Source organism: Cololabis saira, chromosome 17 (genome assembly GCF_033807715.1).
Source record: "Cololabis saira isolate AMF1-May2022 chromosome 17, fColSai1.1, whole genome shotgun sequence".
Classification (NCBI taxonomy): Eukaryota; Metazoa; Chordata; class Actinopteri; order Beloniformes; family Belonidae; genus Cololabis; species Cololabis saira.
The window spans coordinates 11,259,127-11,281,518 of record NC_084603.1 but is presented as its reverse complement, the minus strand read 5'-3'; positions in this window follow the sequence as shown (position 1 = coordinate 11,281,518).

Genomic DNA, 22,392 nt, shown 5'->3' with positions numbered 1-22,392 from the left:
CCAGCAACCCTCCCCCACACAACCACACCAACTGCATCCACCCTAGAAAAAAAGGTCATTCTTGTCACCCAGGGATGTGACTGACAACAGCTCCAACCTCACAGCCTTGCTCCTGACCGGTGGACAGCGTCTCTCTTCTGTCTCCTCCTCTTTCTCTTGGAGAAGTGAGAATGTGCCACGCTACATGTGCCCACGCTGGACGGAGTGAGGTGTGACCAGGCTGACACTGACCCCACGTCCACTCCCCCCGCAGCAGTGACTCAGATACTCCTGACCGGAGTAGCCAGAGCCTGCAGGATTAACATGATAGCAACTGTTAGGTAGCAGTTTAGCCCTGATGTTTATATATAACAATGCAAAATTATTTGAATATAATTTAATTATGCAGAGCGATTTAGAGTAAACTTTCTTTTCTTTCTTTTCTTTTGTATCACTGATGAACTGGGTTATCTTTTGGAAGGTACCTTGAATAAGGTTAAGTTTATTTTGAATACTAACACACTAAGAACTCTGTATTGTACATTTATCTTGCCATATCTAAATGATTGTGTGGAAGTGTGGGGTAATACCTATGTAAGTAACATCTCTCCTCTGTTTGTGCTACAGAAAAGAGCAGTGAGAGTCATTCACAGGGTCGGCTTCAGAGAATCATCAAACAGATTATTTATTTTGTCAGGTTTGTTGAAAATGGCGGATATATTTGAACTTCAAACTTTAAAAATAATGTTTAAAGCAAAAAATGGATCGTTACCAGAACAGTTACAAAATTTGTTCAGATTGGATGATGAGGATAACAGACTTAAACTTGATTTCAAACTTCATACTTTTGCAAGGCTAAACATAAAACAAAGGTGTATTTCTGTTACAGGTGTAAAAATATGGCAAGGACAAAGCAAGGAACTGAAAAGTTGCACAAGTTTGTGTCAGCTTAAGAAAATGTTTAAAAAAGAAAAGATAAGTGCCTACAAAATAGAAGAAGGAGAAAGAGAAAAAATAGATAGAAGAGTGGTATTTTTGTTTGTTTTCTTGTTATAAATATGTGTATAGATAGATTGGTGTTCAGTAAGTCAACGTAATGGTATTAACAGAGAGGGGCAGGTATCATAAGTTTTCTTCTTCCTGCTCCTTTTCTTACATGGTGATAATGTGTACTTCATGGAATTTTGTACAACATTATTAAGAATATATACCATGAATGGAATAAATGAAATGAAATGAAATTAAATGAAAAGGTACAGGATAGGCAAAAATAAGCTTCGGCTTCAGCCTACTCCTTTTCTGGTTACACAGAAATTGTGTTATTGTTTATTGTGTGAAACTGATTAGTGTAAATATGTATGATCATGTTTTGTCAGTTACATGCACACAAGTTAAGTTGCATATAATGTAATGTAACGTAATGTAATGTAACATAATATAAATAAACTATTCATTCATTCATTCATTCATTCATTCATTCATTCATTATTGATTCATTAATTCGCTCATTGACTCATTCACTCATTCATCCATTCATTCATTCATTCATTCATTCATTCATTCATTCATTCATTCATTCATTCATTCATTCATTCATTCACTCATTCACTCACTTATTCATTCATTCATTCATTAACAGCACTTTTCAGTTTCCTGTCATAGACTGAATTACTGCCCAAACTTTCCTGATACAGTTTTGCAGATTTGGAGATTTCAGTAATCTTGATATTTACCAGATACTCTCCCTTTTCAGATTTGAAAGAAGACAGTTTCTTAATGCTGCCTCTAGTCTAAACCCTTGTTTCAACCCCTTTTTCCAGCCTTTTACACATTACAGTACACACCTTTGACTGAGACGTGATTGGCTGATATTTAATACGTCATCAGCTGTAAATAAAGGTAATTACGAGGTCTTAAAATCAGAAAAACAAAATGTCTCTCAGTTGAACAGCGACAAATGACATATTCCACAGTCATTATTTGTCCTGTTTTTTTTTGTTTTTTAACGGTGTGTGCTAACACAATGCCAAGGACAGAAGATATCAGCAATGAACTCAAAGATGTGTTAGTGCCCATTCATTTGGGAATGGTGATAAGGCCATTTGTAAACAGATTGAAGAAAGATTATTATAAGTATAAAACATTCAAAACAACTGCCAATCTTCCCAGGATTGGACATTAAGCAGGTTTGCCTCAACATCACACCATCAGGTGTAGAAAATGGCCCTAGATAACTTACTACAGTACTTTACCCTTGGATGTGACTTCTGGTTTGACTTGCTTTAATGTTTTATTGTCACCCTTCGTGTGGACAGTATGTGTCTCTTTCTCATGTCAGCAGGTCTACCGTGCTGCCTCGCGTGGCTCCTCTGTTTCTGCAACCCAGTCTCACATAAAAACGTACCCTGCCTACGTTGGTCCAAAGTGCAAAAACGTAGAGGGGTTACAATAATAGCCCTTGAATTGTATAACTGTTACATTTTTCTGACTATTCGTTTTGCGTCCAAGTCACGTGACTTTCAAGATTCTGGCCGTGACATCAAAAAACATGATTCAAAAGCACAACATATTTAACCGTTTACTTCCACGTCCACGTCGAGGCACTAGTCACGTGATCAGGATCTCATCCCTCTATGACGTAGAGGGGATGCCCAGGGAATTCCCCAACCTGATGATCAGGTTGAAAACGTTGCAGTTTCACATTATTCTGGCGAGATCTGAAAAGACTTTGCAACAACGAGCAAGCGAGTGATTTTGTACATTCACTGAGTGAATATTATGAAAGTAAAATATATATTTCTCGCTAGAAATGTAATCAAAACGCATTTTTATGCAGAAACTAGCTCAAAATATTGATTTTTTTAACAAAAGAATTAGAAATGTCCGCCATGTTTTTTTGGTGTCACGGCCAGAATTTTGAAAGTCACGTGACTTGGACGCAAAACGAATAGTCAGAAAAATGTAACAGTTATACAATTCAAGGGCTATTATTGTGACCCCTCTACATTTTTGCACTTTGGACCAACGTAGGCAGGGTACGTTTTTATGTGAGACTGGGTTGATTTCTGTCGGCTCTCTGTGTTTGGCAGAGTCTCTGGTTTAATAAAGGACTCTGCTCTCCCGCCTGCATGGTCTCCTGTGTTCAGGTCCCCCTGCATGCTGCCCCAGTCAAAGTTCAGACCTTATCCTGACTGAAACGCTGTGGCTGGACGATCAGAGAGCCGAGCATTGATTAAATTCCCCCAATGGTCCATGAGCTAAAACAATGTTGTGATGGAGAGTGGGCCAAAATTCCTTAACGATGTGGGAGATCTGATAACGTCATGCAGACAAGGATTACATCAACCTTTTGCTGCCAAAGGTGGCTCCACATACTGTTGATTCCCTATTTTTCACGCTCTGCCTTTGCATTTCAATTTAGTTTTTATGAATAACAATACTCTGTAGGTATAGTCATATATTGTTGTTCATCTGAGCTTACGTTGTGTTCAGGAGCTACGGAGGACCAGGCCGGTTTTTGTGATATGTACAGAGTAGAGTAGCCAAAAATTGTACTCAAGTAAAAGTACTGTTACTTCAGAATAATATGACTCAAGTAGAAGTGAAAAGTATTTATCCAAATAATTACTTGAGTAAAAGTAAAAAGTACTTGGTGAAAAAACTACTCAGTTAGTAACTGTTGAGTAACGTCTGATTTATCTTTTTTAACACAATCATTCAAACAGACAAAAGTACAAAATAATCATTTTCAGGTAAATTAAATCAATAAAATAATAACATAAATTAAAATTAATAAAAAATTAAAAATAGCTTAAATTAAAATAATCTTAAAGTAAATTCAAGTACTTTAATAAATAAATACAATAATAACAATACAAAAATAAATTAAGCACAAGTAGCACAACATTTCAAGCCTTTGTAGATTTCTTTTTTAACCAGGCAGAACTAGAACAAGCCCATGAACTCATAGAAACTCTGTGTGTGTTTGAGTCTGTGTAAATGTGACAAAACATGCAAAAACAAACATTTTTCCCAAAGAATCACTCAGTGATGTCATGAGATTGACGCGTACGCGGAGGATTAAAAGAAAAGTAACAGCTCAACGTAGCCTAATGTAGCGGAGTAAGAGTAACAGTTTCTCCTTCACAAATCTACTCAAGTAAAAGTAAAAAGTATAGTGATTCAAAACTACTCCTAAAAGTACAACATTTCCCAAAACCTACTCAAGTAAATGTAACGGAGTAAATGTAACTCGTTACTACCCAACTCTGGATATGTAAAACCTAAGAAGGGGGTTGAGCTTTCTTTTGGACACGGCTGTATCTTTGCTAACTTAAAGCATTGGTTACTTTAAAAATTTTATATTTCAGCTGGAAAAAGCCCAGGCTGGGTTGGCAACAGCAGAGAATTTGTGAAGCCAAAGTGAACGACCTTTGACCCCACAGCTGCCTAATTAAATGTAAGTGAGAGTCGTCTGCTGTAAACGTTATCCACGGTGACTCCAACCACGTCTGGTGCAGCAGGTGAAGCAAAACATGAGTCACGTTCAGTTTGGGAAGAGTTTTGTAGCGTTCACGAGTAGCATCCACTGAAGGGAGTCTAAAGGTGGTCCGGTCTGGTACCTGCTCAAGAACATCAGGGTGCAGATGGATTCAAGGACTAAATTAAGTGTTTCCTATGTTATCAAATACAAGGACCTTGTTTTAGTTGCAGATTGCAATATTTGACAAAACATTTGGGCACCCTTTGGGTCAAAATTTGTATAAATGTGAATAATGAAGCTAAGGGAAGCTGAAAAATCAAATTACAGATGAAACATTCCCATAAAAATGGTTATTATTTCCATAGTTTACACATTCAAAATAACAGAAAAAGGCCCCAGCAGATGTTTGGGCACCCTGCATAGTTAATACCTTGTATCGCCCCCTTTGGAAAGCTGAGACCTGAATTAAGCTGACAGGGTCAGGGCTCGTTCTCAATCATCGTGAGGAAACACCAGGTGATGCAAATTTGAAAGGTTTTTAAATACCCAGACCCAGCCGACCTTGCCCCAACAATCAGCACCCTGGGTTGCTCTAACCGGCTGCTTAGAACCCGGAAACTGAAAAAACGGCTCGCAAAGCAAGATCTGGAAAACCAAGAAACAAATGATTGAGCTCGCAGGATTGTGAGAAACGCTAGTCAGAACCAGAGGTGTCCAAAGTATTCACATTCATTACTCAAGTAGAAGTATAGATACTAGAGTTTAAAAATACTCCTGTAGAAGTTGAAGTATCAACTCAAGTTTTTTACTCAAGTAAAAGTATAAAAGTACTGGTTTCAAAACTACTTAAAGTATAAAGTAAAAGTAATGTAAGGGGGAAAAAACCCATTAAGGACAAAAGCCATTGAAAATGAATGCATCTTAGTATAATGCAAATATATTAAAGAACCATATATGTGTACTATTGAGCATTAACATGTGTTTCAGAGAGCAGCAGATATGATGACTAGTTGCCTATAAGTATTGTAATGGTGCAAAAAGTCAAACTTCAGAGGCATGTTATCATTTATCCTAACCTTTATTGGAATGTACATCCAAGTTTAGTTGCAGGAATCTGAGGGAACGGATGTAAGAACAAAACTGGACAAGAACATCTGAAACAACCACAACCAAATTCACTCTATCCGGATGGAGCAATTTAACTGCATAGTTTTTTTTTTAAAGGCCGAAATGAAATAGAGTAATGAGGCTGTTTTTAAAATGTAAGGAGTAAAAAGTACAGATAATTGTGTGAAAATGTAAGGAGTAAAAGTAAAAAGTCGTCTGAAAAATAATTACTCCAGTGAAGTATAGATAACCAAAATTTCTACTTAAGTAAGGTAACGAAGTATTTGTACTTTGTTACTTGACACCTTTGGTCAGAATCCCTGTTTGACTGCACGATCCCTCCAGATCCGCAAGACACTGGAGTCGTGGGAAAACTAGCGATACCTGTACAAATATGCTCTTCCTGGAAGACTCATCAGAAGAAAACCTCTCCTTCGTCCTCATCACAAAAATCCAGAAAAAGATTCATGCATTTTAGAAACAAGTCCTGTGGAGCGATGAGGTTAAAGTCGAAGTTTTTGTCAGAATGAATGGTACGTTGGAGAAGAAGGGGAACAGAATTTCATGAAAAGAACATCTGTCCAACTGTTAAGCGTGGACGTGGATCGATCATGCTGTGGACTTGTATTGCAGCCAGTGGTACAGGGAACATTTCAACTAAATTCCAGCACATTGTGGACGCTAACTTGAGATCGTCGGTGAAAAAGATGAAGTTAGGAGAGGATGACCTCTGCAAATGAATAATGAGCCTAAACACATCTCAAAATCCATGATTAGTTAACATCAAGAGCAGGCTGAAGGTCTTGCCATGGCCTTCACCCGACCTCAGCATAATTGAATATCTGTGGAGAGACCTTAAAAGAGTAGTGCGTAATGGGCAAAATTACTTCAAATTAGAATCTAAAGACTCTTGGCTGGCTATAAAAAGTGCTTACAAGCTGTGATACTTGACAAAGGAGGCGGTACAAGGGATTAACTATGCAGGGTGTCCAAACTTTTTTTCCTTTTCTGTTATTCTGAAAGTGTAAACGATGGTTTTTTTTACATGTTATAAGAATGTCTCATCTGTAATTTGTTGCCTTTTGGAAATTTTTACAGCTTCTCTTGGCTTTGTTATTCACATTTATACAAATGTTGATGCCGGGGTGACCAAACTTCAGATCCCCAACAACAACAGCAGCATCTTTCTGAAACTGACCCTTTTTATGAATCAGATTCTCTCATAATTTCCAGGTGGAGAGATCCTCTCTTTTGTTTAAAACTAATAAGCCTAATATGCCATATAAATGGTCAAAACTGTCTCATTTTAACCAAAAATATGTCAAGTCAAATAAAGTTTAGCACATTTAAAACAACCTCACACAGTTCTGTACAAGGTAAAGGAAATTGAAACAAAAAATATCCCCAAATTAACAATAAAAAAAATAGCTACTATAGCTAATATAGCTACTAAAACAAAAATAAAAGCATACAAACAGCAAAAATCGACTTAAATTGCAAGGACAAAAATGTTAAAAGGAAATGATGAAACATAAATTAGAAAAAAATAATAAAACAAAAAAAAATTATATATATATTAACAGTAAAAATAAAATAGAAGCCAAGTTATGCTCAAGTTGAGCATAAATCTGTGAAAAATTGGCTTAAAAAAATTTATAAAAAATAATTTAATTTAATTTAATCAATTTAATTTTAAAAACAAGTAAAAATGTCTAGAATAGTGTATTTTTTCATCGTCTTAGAAATGAGCTTTTGCAGTGTGAAAACGATCTCTCGCTCGGCCGCACACTGACCACAGCCCCGTATCTCACCTCCAGACGGAGGGCCGGGGGAGGGGGCTGAGAACCCGCCAGTGGAGGCCGGTTCTGTCTGGAGACACACGTCACGGTGATGGAAAGTCACCTTTGCGAGCCAGGAATTAAGCTCGTCCTGTCTGAGAGCCAATTGCTTCAAAGTACCAAAGCAGAATTAAGAGCAAACGCTTGAGAAGGGAGGAGGTTTTCTGTCGGAGGGTGAGGTAATGTGAATGGACACTTTCAGAGACGTGCACGTGCAAGCTCACAGGTTAACGCAGAAGAAAAAGCGTGGCCAAAATTTTAACAAGGTATTCTGAAATTACAAAATGGGTGCGATCGTGGAAGTATAAGGAATAAGTCTCCTCCTGTGAACGAGTGTGAACGAGGGAAGAGTTTCGGTGTCTCGTTTACGATGCTAATCTCCATCCCAGCAACAAAAATGTGGTTCCAGTGTGGTGCCAGAGACAAAGCAGCTCATGCACAACTGTCTCTGTCTAATTTACTCTGCGTATTTCTTTGTAAGTACATAAAAAAAAAATAGAATTACACAAGTAAAACCAGTACTGGAGTTGAGGGGGGATGAGGGGGGATGGCATCCCCCCTGAAATAAAAACGGTCAAAATCATCCCCCCTGTAAAACTGCCATCCCCCTTTCCATCCCTTATGTCATTTCATCAATGAATGTGGTTTTACTGCTATTTCAACATTTAGAGTCATCACCAGAAAAATTACTTATTTGACAATTTTCACCTGTTTCAAGTAAATTTTCATTTGAAATAAGTAGAAAAATCTGCCAGTGGGACAAGATTTATCTTCTCATTACAAGCAAAAAAATCTTGTTCCACTGGCAGATTTTCCTACTTATTTCAAGTGAAAATCTACTTGAAACAGGTGAAAATTGCTGTTTTTTCCAGTGATGAGTCTTGTTTTAAGTGTAATGAGATTTTTTTTTTTTTTACTAAAATGAGACATTTTAACTAGAAATAAGACAAATATTCTTGTTAAGATTTTGAGTTTTTGCAGTGATCCATTTTACTTATCCTGTGAAGGACAGAGGCATATTGATAAGTTCAGAAAACTGTTTTTTATTGTTGTGTTTTGATGTATTTGATGTAAGCCCAGTGGATATTTAAAGCTTACAGAAGGCTCCATTTAACTGCTGCTATGTCATTCCTGCAGTATTTCTGCAGGTGTTTTAGTCAGTCCTATTATTTGTAATATATTATATTATTTGTAATCAGCACAAATTATCTGTCCCCATATGATAAAATTCACCATCCCCCCTGATTTTCTTTTACAACTCGAGTACTGAGTAAAACACAATAATATTTGTATCCAAGGGAGACATCTCAACCCCGTGCTCCTTCCACTCCTCCGTCCACCGAGGTCTGTGCGCTGAGGCTTCCAGGCCGTTTGGAAGATCGTTTTCCACAGACGCTCGAGATCGAGAGGCTGAAGTTTCTCTGGTTTTCCTTCATGTGTGGCGTAGACCATCTTCTTCCCTGCTCTGTTTACCCAACAGTAAAACCCCGAGGCCACAGACCGCCATGGCTCACTCCGAGGATCCTCAACCTCACCACAAATGAACCCATTTCACAAAAAATAATATCAATAATTGGACTAAAGGCCAAAAACACTTCCTTTCCCGCTGCAGTGCGGCTCGGGTTTTTGCCTTATTATTTCTCATGTTACATCCGCGGCCACCAGAATTCTCCAAGTACACCAACCCCAAATTATCTGGTGCCTCGCGAAGTGGTTGCACTTAGGATCCAGCCACGCTCAAGCCAACGGGGGGATAGTCTCAGACCTCAAACGGGATAAAAAAGCCCATCTATGCAGCCCGCTGGACACTTTAGCCTTTTGTTAGTGAGTTAGGACTGCCACGAAAACGTCCTCAAATAACAGAACAAGCAGCAGAACAGACAATGAGGGACAGAGGGCGAGAAAAAAAAGTCTGAGGAGAGGAAAACAAATAGGAAGGAGAGGCCTGCTTTTCTTTTTCCTAACGCTGGATTCCTGGGTAATGACTGGGCTGCGATGGTGCTGAGCCACATTTTGCCAAATGAAACAAGAGGCCCAGCCAGCCACATGATGTTTATTTCTTCCCATTTTTCATCTTTTTGTTTCTGCGTTTGTGACATGAAAGTCATTCACACACACATACACACACACACACACACACACACAGTCTGCATTTAATTTGAATAGCTGTTTTGTTCTTCATTTTTCATCTGTTACTTGACTTTGTTTTTCTTCTCTTCTTTTGTGTGTTTGCACATTTGACAGTTCGTTCGCCAGAGTAAAAACTACTGCCTTGCTAAGCAGAGAAGGGGATATTTTTCTCAGAAATCCCCTCTGCCAGGAACTCTTCGTTGCAGCCTCATATACGGACTCGAGCGAGCGCTCTTGGGTCCGTGTGATGACTTCGACTTGAACTTGGGTGCTTAAGTTGGTCGTAGTAAAATATTTCGGCCTAATGCCGTGTTTTCACTTGGATGAAAGCTGGTATGGAGGAATAGGCCGTGATTCCCCAATCACTCAGTGGCAAAGTCAGCCATAAGTCTGCAGAGAAGACTTTAAGCCTGCGCTCTCACGCACATTCAACATCTCCAGTAGCTTGGAACAATTCGTGTTGATCAGTTGAGCTGGCCGCTGATGGGCCCCGATCCAGTGGCCACAGTGGCTGGATGAGAAGGAGCCAGTCTGCATGCCACTGGGGATTTCTGGGATCAACGAATCGCTCCCATCTTCGTATGGCTCAGAAGCTCCGGGTTTTGGATCAAGCAGGATATTTGCCTAAAGTCCTTATTTGGTTCGATTTATGGGCACCCACACACAAGATTTCCCCTTCTCTCTGTACACCGTCCAATACAATGTTATATCAAGCTAAATATTAAACACAACGGTGGCTTACATCGCTGCGTTGGCTGCAATCTAAGCTCACATTTTGAATAGATTCTCCATGCATTTTTGGAAAGACGCTCAAAAACAGTGAGAGAGTTGCGATATCTGACCAAAAAGAAAAAATAATAATCATAGACTAAGATTTTGTTGAGCTACCTTTAGCTTTATTACAGCATCTTTTTGTTGTGGCATTGCTTTGATCAGCTTGAGCAATGTCACCTTCACCCAGAGCGGCATTAACTTTTCAGCAAGATCCTTCATAGATGTATTAAAAACTGGCCTAATAACATGTGCACGGACTATTCTGAGGTGTTGGAAGGAACCACAAGCTCCCACACTGAGTATGTGGAAAACACAGATGATGGAGACAGTGGCGTGTGAGAAGATGCTGGGAAGATTAAACTGTGAAAATGATATGGTAAAAGAAAAATTGAATACTTTTGGAAGACAGATGTGTTAATTTGCCTGCCTTTGTCAACTTACCTGCCTATCTTAATTTTAGTTCATTTATTTTCAGATTTTTCGGATTTATTTTATTTTTTTATTTATTTTTTTACTATTATTGCTATTTTTGACCTCCATGTTGTCTGTTGTATGTTGCAATAATGAAAAAATAATAAAAACTTTGATTTACAAAAAAAGATGCTTTATAGATGATATGTATATAATCCAGAGGTGTCAAGTAACGAAGTACAAATACTTTGTTACCTTACTTAAGTAGACATTTTGGTTATCTATACTTCACTGGAGTAATTATTTTTCAGGCGACTTTTTACTTTTACTCCTTACATTTTCACACAGTTATCTGTACTTTTACTCCTTACATTTTCACGCAATTATCTGTACTTTTTACTCCTTACATTTTAAAAACAGCCTTGTTACTTTATTTAATTTCTTTAAAAAAAACTATCCAGTTAAATTGCTCCATCCGGATAGAGTGAATTTGGTTGTGGTTGTTTCAGATGTTCTTGTCCAGTTTTGTTCTTACATCCGTTCCCTCAGATTCCTGCAACTAAACTTGGATGTACATTCCAATAAAGGTTAGGATAAATGATAACATGCCTCTGAAGTTTGACTTTTTGCACCATTACAATACTTATAGGCAACTAGTCATCATATCTTCTGCTCTCTGAAACACATGTTAATGCTCAATAGTACACATATATGGTTCTTTAATATATTTGCATTATACTAAGATGCATTCATTTTCAATGGCTTTTGTCCTTAATGGCTTTTTCCCCCTTACATTACTTTTACTTTTATACTTTAAGTAGTTTTGAAACCAGTACTTTTATAATTTTACTTGAGTAAAAAACTTGAGTTGATACTTCAACTTCTACAGGAGTATTTTTAAACTCTAGTATCTATACTTCTACCTGAGTAATGAATGTGAATACTTTTGACACCTCTGATAAAATCTTCTCCGGCATATTTCAAAGACCCTCAGTCAGGTTCAGGCCTGGACTGTGACGGCAAATCCGTGCCTTGTGGTCCCTGAACTAATTCTTTAGAGATGGATCCTGATGAATCCCGGCTTTGTCATCTTTTTTCCTTTAAGGACAACAAAAATAAAGAAAATCAAACTCCTTCGTAATGATTAACATCGATTTTTGGGTATGTAATGTTGCTGAGACTAGACTTGAACGGCTTAAGTAACCCCTAATCATGATACTACCACTACAGTGGTGGACAGTAACGGAGTAAATTTACTTGAGTACTGTACTTAAGTACATATCCAGAGGATTTGTACTTTACTTGAGTATTAGATTTCTTTGGTACTTATTACTATTACTTGAATACATTTCCAAGACAAATATTTTTACTTTTACTCGAGTAAATTTCTAGTAAGGCTGAAAAGTACTTGTTACTTTCAGGTCTGCTCTTTTTTCTTCTTCCCTAAAATCCTATTGGACACAAGCTGTTTTTGTCAAAGGAGGAGACCTATCACAGTGCACGCTCTCCACTGGGATGTACGGAAAGCAAAAAATACGTCAAGCCTCCTCAAAACGATACCGCCAAAGTAGCCTGCGTTTGTCAAGACAGAGCCGCAACAAGTCAAGACAGAGCCGCAACAAGTCAAGACTGCAGGTTTTATATAACATTGTGGTTCTAAAAGCAGCACATCAGTGCAGCTGGTTTCAAAGAGTTAATTCTCAGAAACAAGAGTTAAAAGATCCTTAAATTAATTTAGAAAAAATATAGTAATTTACTGATGTGGAAAATAAGAAATTTACTCTTACTCTTAGTTTTACTTAAAGTAAATTTAAAAGCATTTACTTTTGGATACTTAAGTACCTTTAAAAGCAAGTACTTTTTCTACTCTTACTGGAGTAATATTTTGACTGAGCTACTTTTACTTGTAACGGAGTAAATTTTGACCAGTAGTATTTGTACTCTTACTCAAGTACTGGGGTCGAGTACTCTGTCCACCTCTGCTACAGACCTGCGAGGGAACATGAATGGATCACTTCACGTGCTGGTCTTCATCACCCCGGAATGTGATAAATCTGAACCCCTTAGACTACATGACTTTCTCCCATTTCTCCCAAGCCCACTGTTTATGCTCCTAAGCAAATAGCAGCCCTTTTATTCCAATTATCCTCACAGATTAAATGGTTTAGATGTTCTTTTTGTATTCTGAAGCATTTTCCCAATTTCCATTTGAAAAAAAAAGCACCAAACTCTCATCTCCTTTTTCTCATCCACCCTCACATACCAGCTTCATCAGCACCGACACCCGGCATTTTGACAGCCGGTGACCATTTTTTGCCAGAAAATAAAAAAAACAGGGGAAAAAAGATTCTTGGTTTATGTGTCCGTGTTGAACTGGGGTTCAGGTCTGGCCCCGAGCGGTGGACTGATCTCCGCCTTAGAGAGAGACATCATCTGTTCCCGCTATACATGGTACATCCAGAATGGCTGACGTTGGCAGCGTATCCCACCTCCAAAACCAAACGGTTTGACTGCACCAGCTGGGTTGAGACAAGCCCCATGAAAGCTTCAGACATTTCTTGAATGTGTGGCTAATCAGGAATGGCTGCTCATGTGTAGAGGATTCTCTAACGAGGGGGAGACGCGGAGCGAAATGGGTGGAAGTCATGCTGGACAGCTGTATAACACTATGTTTGCTCAATCCTGCAAATAATTCATCTGTTTGATACATTTGGAGGATTTTCTCCTCAATATAAATTTTATGATACTTTAATGCAGAGGTCAACCATGCTGTGAGCGTATAAATCCATAGATCCTATGCATTATTTCTTGCTGTAAAGTGTGACCAATCCTTTCTCAGCCAACATATTTTGTAAATACTTACCCTGAAAAGAAAAGCTATTGGTGCAAAAGGGCTTATTAAGATGTTACAGGCTATTAGAGGGAAAGATGGCCGTCTTTATTGGTCATATTTGAGGGCCAAATACATTTAGAGCATGAAATGAGTGAGTAAAACAGGTAAATGGGAGGCATTTTGTGCAGGCTAAAGAGGTTTATACTTTAACACGTCTTGCTTTAACGCAAATCCTGGAATTTTCAGTTGAGTGTGCGGTGTATTGATTACACTGACACTTCAATCAACCAACATGAAAATAAAAAGCTGAAATATGCTGAAAGGGGCTCAACTTTGCGGCTGGACTTGTGCAGCCTGCGTTGGCCGTAAATATATATCTCATTATAATCTTAACTATACCAGCAATTTTCTGTTCTCCTCCAAGGGGGCCAGCTTACCCCCTAACGCAGCATGTTGCCGTGACGATGCCAAGCACTCTCCTCCACAACAACAGCAGCATTCAACAGGCCAAGATTTAGAGCTGTGCAAATATTGGCTGCGCTGGCGTTCACGGGCCAAGAAAAGGAGGAATTGAAGTTTGAAAGGAGGAGGGAGGGGAGGGGGGGGTTGGGCTTGGGACTCACATCTCTACCTTCTGCAGACCCCTGGAAAATATATTTCCAATATCCAGAAGAAGAAAAAAACTAGGGTACTACTGACACAAGGAGGGAGATTTATACACCGGAGTAGGGCTGTTCGATTAATCGATTTTAAATCGTAATCGCGATTATGTAATTAGAACGATGTTAAAACGTGAAAATCGTAAAATCGATTTTTCACTTTTAAAAATTTTTTTTTTCTTTTTTTTTTACCTTGTCTGCACACATATTAATGATTGATGGAAATACCTCTCAATACCTGCGACAAGTGCCCCATCAGAGAGGCTCTTTAGTGTAGGAGGGGGCGTTGTAACATGCCACCGGGCATCCCTCAAGCCAGATGCCGTAGACCGGCTCGTGTTCCTTGCAAAAAACTATTCTACTATGTAATGACTGACATTACACACCTCTACCTCCTTCATGGGTTGCATTATTATTTAGCATGCAAAGACCCAGTTTAGTTTAATTAGAAAATGTCTTGTTTTATTTAATTGGAAATATAACTTACTGTATGTTTGCAAGTGCTGATTTGCTGATTTTTTTTTTCAGAGATAAAACTTTATATTTTATTATATTTTTTAAAACTTTTGTTCAACTTATTTTACAGAGTTTTGCACTTTATTCATTCATTTTTGGTTTAATAAGAGCAAAGTTTGCACTTAAAGCCCAATGGGGCAAATGTTCAATAAAAAAACAGCATATTTGAAATCATTTATTTGCCTTTTGTCAATTCACAAAATAATCGTAATCGTAATCGAAAATCTGATTTTGAGAGAAAAAAATCAAGATTTTATTTTTGGGCAAAATCGAACTGCCCTACACTGGAGTCAAACAAGAGCGGGGCAGAAAGAGCAGCCGGGAACGAGCGAATGGCAGACAATTTAGATCTCCCAGAAGAGACAGCGCACATATTGAGAGGTGGGTCGAGCAGCATCACCGCCCCAACATCTTTACTCTATTCACGCTGACGCATTAGTATTCTAATGCAGCCCAGAATATGTATGAAGCCCTCAGAGAGAAAGAGATGCTCTGGTCTGTGCCGGAGGAAGATGAGAAGACAATGAAGAATGAAGAGCAGAGATGTTAATGTGGCGAGGACATATCGAGCATCTTTAAATATGATGACAGCAACCATCTCCCTGCAGTCATTGTCTGTGTTTCCATGACGACACAGCAGCTCTTTAGGAAGAGGCAGACAGTGATTTGATTACAATGAAATACCAAGTCGAACAACATAATGAGTAATGATACAAAATTCAAGATCTACAAACGTAAAAATTCCAATCCTGTAACTTTTGCACAGACTCAATATCCGGCACTTTACAAACCTCATTGTACATTTCTGTCTATACTTTTTACCTATCCTAAGTTCCTAAGTCACCTTTGTACAGACTCACCCGGCACTTTAAAACCTCATTTTGTACATTTCTGGTCTACATTTTATTTTACTGTTTATACTTTTTATTGTTTATACATTTCATTTTATTTTATCTCTTATATATTTGTTTTTAATAATTGTATTGTGTTGCACCAATCCCCAAAACAAATTCCTCATGTGAAAACTTGGCAATAAACCCTTTTCTGATTCTGATTCTGATGTTATTTATCTTCATTATTTTTAGTCTTTTTACTGAGCGCACATTAGTGAACTGTGAAACAGAGCCGAGATATCTGCAAGATGAGAAAAAAGGCACAAAAAAGAATGGAAATCTGGACTGAAATGTTGCATTTCATTAGGCTTTCTTCATTTTTTATGTAAAAAAAAAAAACCCACAGCATCACTGGTACAAACAAACAAAGCAAGTTCAAGTAGCTTAAAACTGAACTCATGTCAAGCACTCTCTCCAATGGAAAACAAAAACAAAAAAACAACTCTCATTACATTATTAAATGCTGAAAACATCTGTTTGAGGTTTCGGTTCAGCCACAAGGTGGAAAAAGAGTGTGTCAGCCTTGATCCGACAATGTAAACAGCATTCAAAATCATTAGGAAGGTTTTATTTATCCGTCTGGTTTCTCTTCTCAGTTGAATGTTACTTCACTAATAGTGTCACAGATGCAATAAATTTGAGCAATTTTTGCCAATAAATCATCTGAGCGCACTTTAGTTTACTGCTGGCTGAGCGCGGGCTCCGGCAGCAGGATGCCTGAACGTTACTGTACGAGCACAACAATGCGACGCCTGTGAATATTTTCAGCATGTCCAGCAGCGAGTTGGATCAACTTGAAGCCCCGTGTCAAAATGCATTTTCTATGGTCCCTCAGTAACACAAGCTGATCACTTTGGCTTTGTCTCTAGGGCCACAATGTCCCCCCTCATGTCCTCCGCGCTGGCGAGGGGCCCGACGAGCAGCGCAGTGACAGTGTGTTGAATTTGGGTGACAGGGCCCCAGTGGGAGCGGGCACCCCCTTGGCTTTGGGATAATCCCCCGGAGAAAGGGCCTGCATTTAGGGTGCGATACGCTTAATCCGGGAGTGGCCCTGGCTCACAAAGGAGACCGGCACTTCCTCTGGCCCGGGAGCTTCCGCTGCCGCGGGGGGCTCAGCGTGGGTGCCAGTGTAAACACGGGCCTATGCTGCATGTCTGCATTACAAACAACAACGAACAATCGGCCGCCGCACTGTACAGACACAAACACGCATGATGGACAGAGGAGTGGGTACGGAGGGATGGAAGAGGAAAATCAAAAAAAAAACAAGCATGTACTTGTGGGATGCCAATCCAAACAAGTAGCCCACGCATGCGAGGGCCGGCGAGAATAAACACGCCACACACATGCTGTGGGCAGAGGCGGTGTTTACATTCTGCCCCTGGCTGGAATGAAACAGGGCTTGTGTGCAGCGGAGAAAGATTTGTTCAGGGAAGGACCAGAAATAGAGAGAGATCAAACGGCTTGCTGCCTACAGATAATTTCAAATTTGCAAACAGGAAGTCAGGGTCAAGCAATGGCTCCTTCAGAGGATACTGGGATGCTGGAGGATGAATGCTCCTCCCCCCCCGGGCAGCTTTATGGTCCCAACATACAGGGAAATGTTTACTTAAAGGAATAAAAAGATACAAATGTACATATTTGGTGTTTTCCCATGACACATTCAGCACAAAGGCAAATACAGCCCAGTAAATGTTAGTACATTTACTGAAGCTGTGTTCTGTGTGTGTGTGCATCATCTGATTGTAGTGGATCATCTCAGTATTAGGAAAATACAACTTCAGACAAACAATAACATAAAACCTTTTTCTACAATGGCATTTAAAAAAATAATTGAAGCCAAAAAGAAAAACAGAAAAAACATGTGGGCAATACAAAGTACCTCCTTCCTGCTTCAGTAGGATTTAAGAGGGCAAGTTACAACCACGTGCTGTTAATGAACAATCCTTGAGCAATGCAAGCAATGGGCTTAGAGAAGCAGAAGCATTATATATATATATATATACACTTTTTTTTTTTGTGCATCCTTGGGAAAGATGCTTTACTCTCTGCTTTCCTCACTTCATATGCGATAGACTGGCGACCTGTCCAGGTTGAACCTGCCTCTCGCCTGAAATGAGCTGGGATAGGCTGCAGCAGACCCCTATGACCCTGCAAAGGATAAAGTGGGTATAATGGATGGATGGATATATATATATATATATATATATATATATATATATATATATATATATATATTTATTTTTTTTTTCATTCTTACATATTTATATTTATATTTTGCTGACTTTACTTTCATTTTCTCTGCACTTTATCTATATAAGGACCAGCAGCTCCGATAAAGCACCTATAATTTCGTTGTGACTACAGCTAGTATGAACAATGACAACAAATAATCTTGAATCTTGAATAAAGTGAGTTTGGTACAGTTCATCGTTCTCCTTAGAACAAGTTAAAAGGTTTTGATACCAGTTGGAAATCTTCTCCGTAGTAGAGATCCCAGCAAATTAGCCCCATGGTCAGACTGTGTGTCTGACAGCACAGCTCAACGTGTGCGTGAGATGCAACATTCACTTGAACACTAGGGGCCCGATTTACTAAGATCCTAAATAAAGAGTACTAAATTCCGTGTGCACTGAAAAAGTTTGCGCGTGCTGTTTGCGTGTGGTTTGCGGGTGATCAACTAAGATTGCGTGCGCAATTGATAACAGGTGCAAACAGCAGTATTTAAATGAGGTGTTGCGTGTCTTAAGGTTTGCGAGCGCAAACTCTGCGCCATGGAGAGTGGATGGAAAGCACAGTCACAAGTCACAAGCGCAAAATGAAATTGAACGAGTTAGAGATATTAGTGGAAGAGGCAAATAAACACATTAATGAACTACAGAAAATACATTTAAACATTACCATAAGAAACGCAATATGGGAGAAAACCTGCGATAGAATAAATGCAGTTGGTAACACAAAAAACGGAAAAACGTCTGGTTTTTCATATTTCAATTTTAGGCACAGATCAAAAATACGAAATAGAGAAACGGGCCACAGGACCGAATTTGATTTTAATATTGAATTGGTCGGGTTTGCGTGACCGGGCGGTGCTCGGCATGATCTGAGGAGAAAAAGACATCAGACACAGAGCTGGAGAGCGCTTTGATTCATCTATTTATGAGTTAAGTTTTTATTCAGATGTCCACAGTATATTGCAAATATTATATATTATATAGCAAACACTGACAGTAAATGTGTGACAGACGGGACCATCATATGGCCGTCGATTTAACACAGAACCATAATTCAGGCGAAGCTGCAGTCTCTGCGCTGATCCTGACACAGCGGGTCGGAGCGGATTTGGTCATGATGTTTAACCTGTGTTTTGTGATTAATAAGCACGGGTTTTAATTAAATGTAATTTACGAAGGATGATTTCACGTTCAATAAGATAAGTAATCAATAAAATACAAAGTTTTGGCACAAAGGCTTGGCCTGCTTGTGGGCGAGTGGAGGGGGGCACAATAAAAGAAGGTGGCAAGATATAAGGCGAAGAACTAAAGAAAAAGTGGCCTTTAATAAAACTTGTGCAACCATTTTTAAAATAGCATGCAGCAGAATAAAGACTCTCTCTCTGCATATTCTTTGATTTTGGATGTCGCCTCCTTGCCACAATAACAGCAGCAGCAGATTAGCACCTTCCTTTCGAACGTATTAAATACAGACGCAATCACAATACGCGCAATTACTTTCAGGCTTGGTAAATCTCATTGCGTGTGGTAAATGGAGCAATTTGCATCTTCCCCTCCCAGTATTTAGGATTTCTGCCGGGTACGCCCCATATTGATTATTCATCAGGGCAAAAGTACTAAATGAATTGCGTGTGCAATTTTGCGCATTTCAGAGACGCAGTCGTCTTTGCACGCTGTTAGTAGATCAGCTGGCACTTTGGTTTGCGGGTGCTGTCAAGTTTGCACAGGTTTTTACGCACGCAAACCTTTAGTAAATCGGACCCTATGAGTCGACCACAAAGTCCTCGGTTTCCCAGATTCCTTCAGAGGCAAACATGACGACATCTGTCCCAGAACCGGGTCATACAGTAGGACGGGATCCAAAGCACACTTGCAAATCTACATCAGAATGGTTGAAAAATAAGCAAATACATGTTTTGGAAAGTCGAAGTCGAAGTCCAGACCTCGATCCAAATGAAACAGTGATGAAGAGCTGCACATACGTGAATTCCCTAAAATCCTCAATGGACTGAAGAAACGTGAAGAAAATAGAAGAACCAATGAACCAAAGCTCCTCCACGACCAAGTCAAAGATCGATAACTTCAAACAGGAAATGACTAATTTAAGTTAACGCTTGTGTTAAAGGTGGATCTACAGTCTTGTGAATCATGGGGGTACTTAGTATTGCCCACACAAGTTTGATTTCTTTTTTATCCTATCTATATTAAATATATAATGGCGCTGTTTTGTTGCTCATGGAAGCGTGTACTTGTCTAACCATGACTCACTATTAAAATACACACACACACACACAAAACACGGGACTAAACAAGGGGGCAGTAACTTTTGACTAATTATTACATGGACACCGTGTAACGTTTCGTGGCGTTCATGCAAACGGCCGCGTGAATTTTAGTCCCAACTCTTCTGATTCCCCATGCAGGCTTGGAAAAAAGGGAAAACCTCAAGCGCAGAGTGGCTTTTTCCTTAACTTCAGGCCCGCTTTTCCATCCCTTTCCATTTCACGCTGACAACTTTTCTTTCCTGTGTGGGTCCTGTGGCATTTTCATCTGGCCGCAGGAAAAAAACCTAAAAAAAACTGGCAACGGTAGACAGCGCAGCTCAAGAAGAGGAGGAGGAAAATCTTCATAAAATAGAAAAAAATGCTCCAAATAAACATGGATTTACTTGAACTTAAGCTGACATTTTCAAAGTGCTCACCGCTTGTATAATTACTCACTCACACTCAATCTTCCATATCTGTGAAAACATGAAATCTATATCTGAACTTGAACATTTCAGCTGCTTAAAGTGTGGTTTTAATTCTGTGCACTCAGCTGCTTTGGTGGACAAATCCTGCCCGTTTGGCATCACCGGAGTCTAAAATAAACCAGAGAGAGCGCTGAGAGCATGTATGTGACTGAGGACTGAACATGAAGTGTCTCCTCAGACCCCTTGACGGTACAGATCCTGACCCTTGGCTGATTCCAGCAGCAGAGGATCGTCGGCACAGACTCTCAAGCTCACTACGAATTATGAGCAGTGTCACAATCGTACATCCTGCAACATTATGGTCTCGTTACTAAACAGCTGACTGGTCCAGGGCACTTGATTTTATAGAAACAGGTCCTCCACAGTGCTGGCTCATAACTTAAAGCGCTTGTGACAGCCCCAGGAGTGTGTGTGTGTGCAGGGAAAGCATGCCTAATGTGGGAGAGACGCAGTGGATCCAACCCGGCTGCCAGCCAGCGTCGGCGTTCCCATCCCGGAGCATTAACCCGTCAAAGGGTTCTAATTCACGGGGAGGCGGGCCGAGTTCAGAAGGCCCGGCTTGCTGCAGCGGCTCGTGGAGACGAGGTGCTGACAGGCGGGTTGGAAGAGCAGCGGGTCAGACTGCACCGGTGAGCAGAGCTGGAACGGGTCAAGCCTGCGGTTCCCACCGACTGCAGGTATCCAGGAAGAGCAGCTGGACTACAGATACGACACACACAACTGGGCTCCCAGTGAGACACGAGAGAGTTTAAAGTATGTTTACTGGGCAGACGCAACGCTGACACAGCGCTGCTTTGGTTTTTACGTTTAACTTTGCTTTCTTCCTCTTTTTTATTTCATTTTTACATGTGTTTTAACTTTTAATCCCTACTTTTTCCCAACATCGAGTCACTGCAAAATTTTTACTAAAATAAAAAACACTTCAACTTTTCATGCAACAGAAAAACTGTCCAATTAACCCATACCAAATTTACATTCTACTTATATTCAAGTCAACATTACTGAAACATTTTTTTTTCTTTTTAATTTAAAAAGAAAATCCCTATATGGAACCAGTGATGAGTTTTTGTCATTAGTTTGTTTTGATACCCTTTTTTAAAAAGTTTTGACCCAAGCATACAGATTTCTCCATATGCTCTCAAGCTTTTAAAAATGTAATGTACAACAGATGATAGATTCCTTAAATTTTTGCTAGATAACATTGTTTGCTCCTTAAACAGCTCAACTGTGTGACCCAATCCATGTTCAAAACAAGCTGTTAATTACCAAGTAGTTATTAGATTATGGAAAAACCATCAAACCTTAATGTGTCTCTTTTGTAACATTTCTTTTCTTTAGGTTTGAATAATTTTTTTATTTTATTGATTTGCAATTTATACAGTTCACCAAAATTCTTCTAATGTTTAACTGGTTTTAAGTTGCATTTCTAAACTATCAGTCGTGTTTAGTTTTATACCTTTTTATGTCATTTTAACTCCTTCCACTGGCTGAAAAGCGACCATCCAATAAAGTGTCTAAAAGCTGCTACAATACATTACACAACCAAATAAATGTATAAACTGTTTACCATGTCCACTGGAGAAATGTGTGCTGCCAGTCACCGCTGTGACGGCCGTGTGGTTGAAGTTATCACGGCGTATCTGTGTTTAAAGACGGGACGCCTGCCTGTTAACAGGAGCTCAGCCGACTTCTGGCTGCCGACACTGGGCTCGGTGGCCAGGAGCCATTCACATTTGTATTCTGCCAGCTCGTATATCTAACACCTGTTGCTTGGCCTGATTCA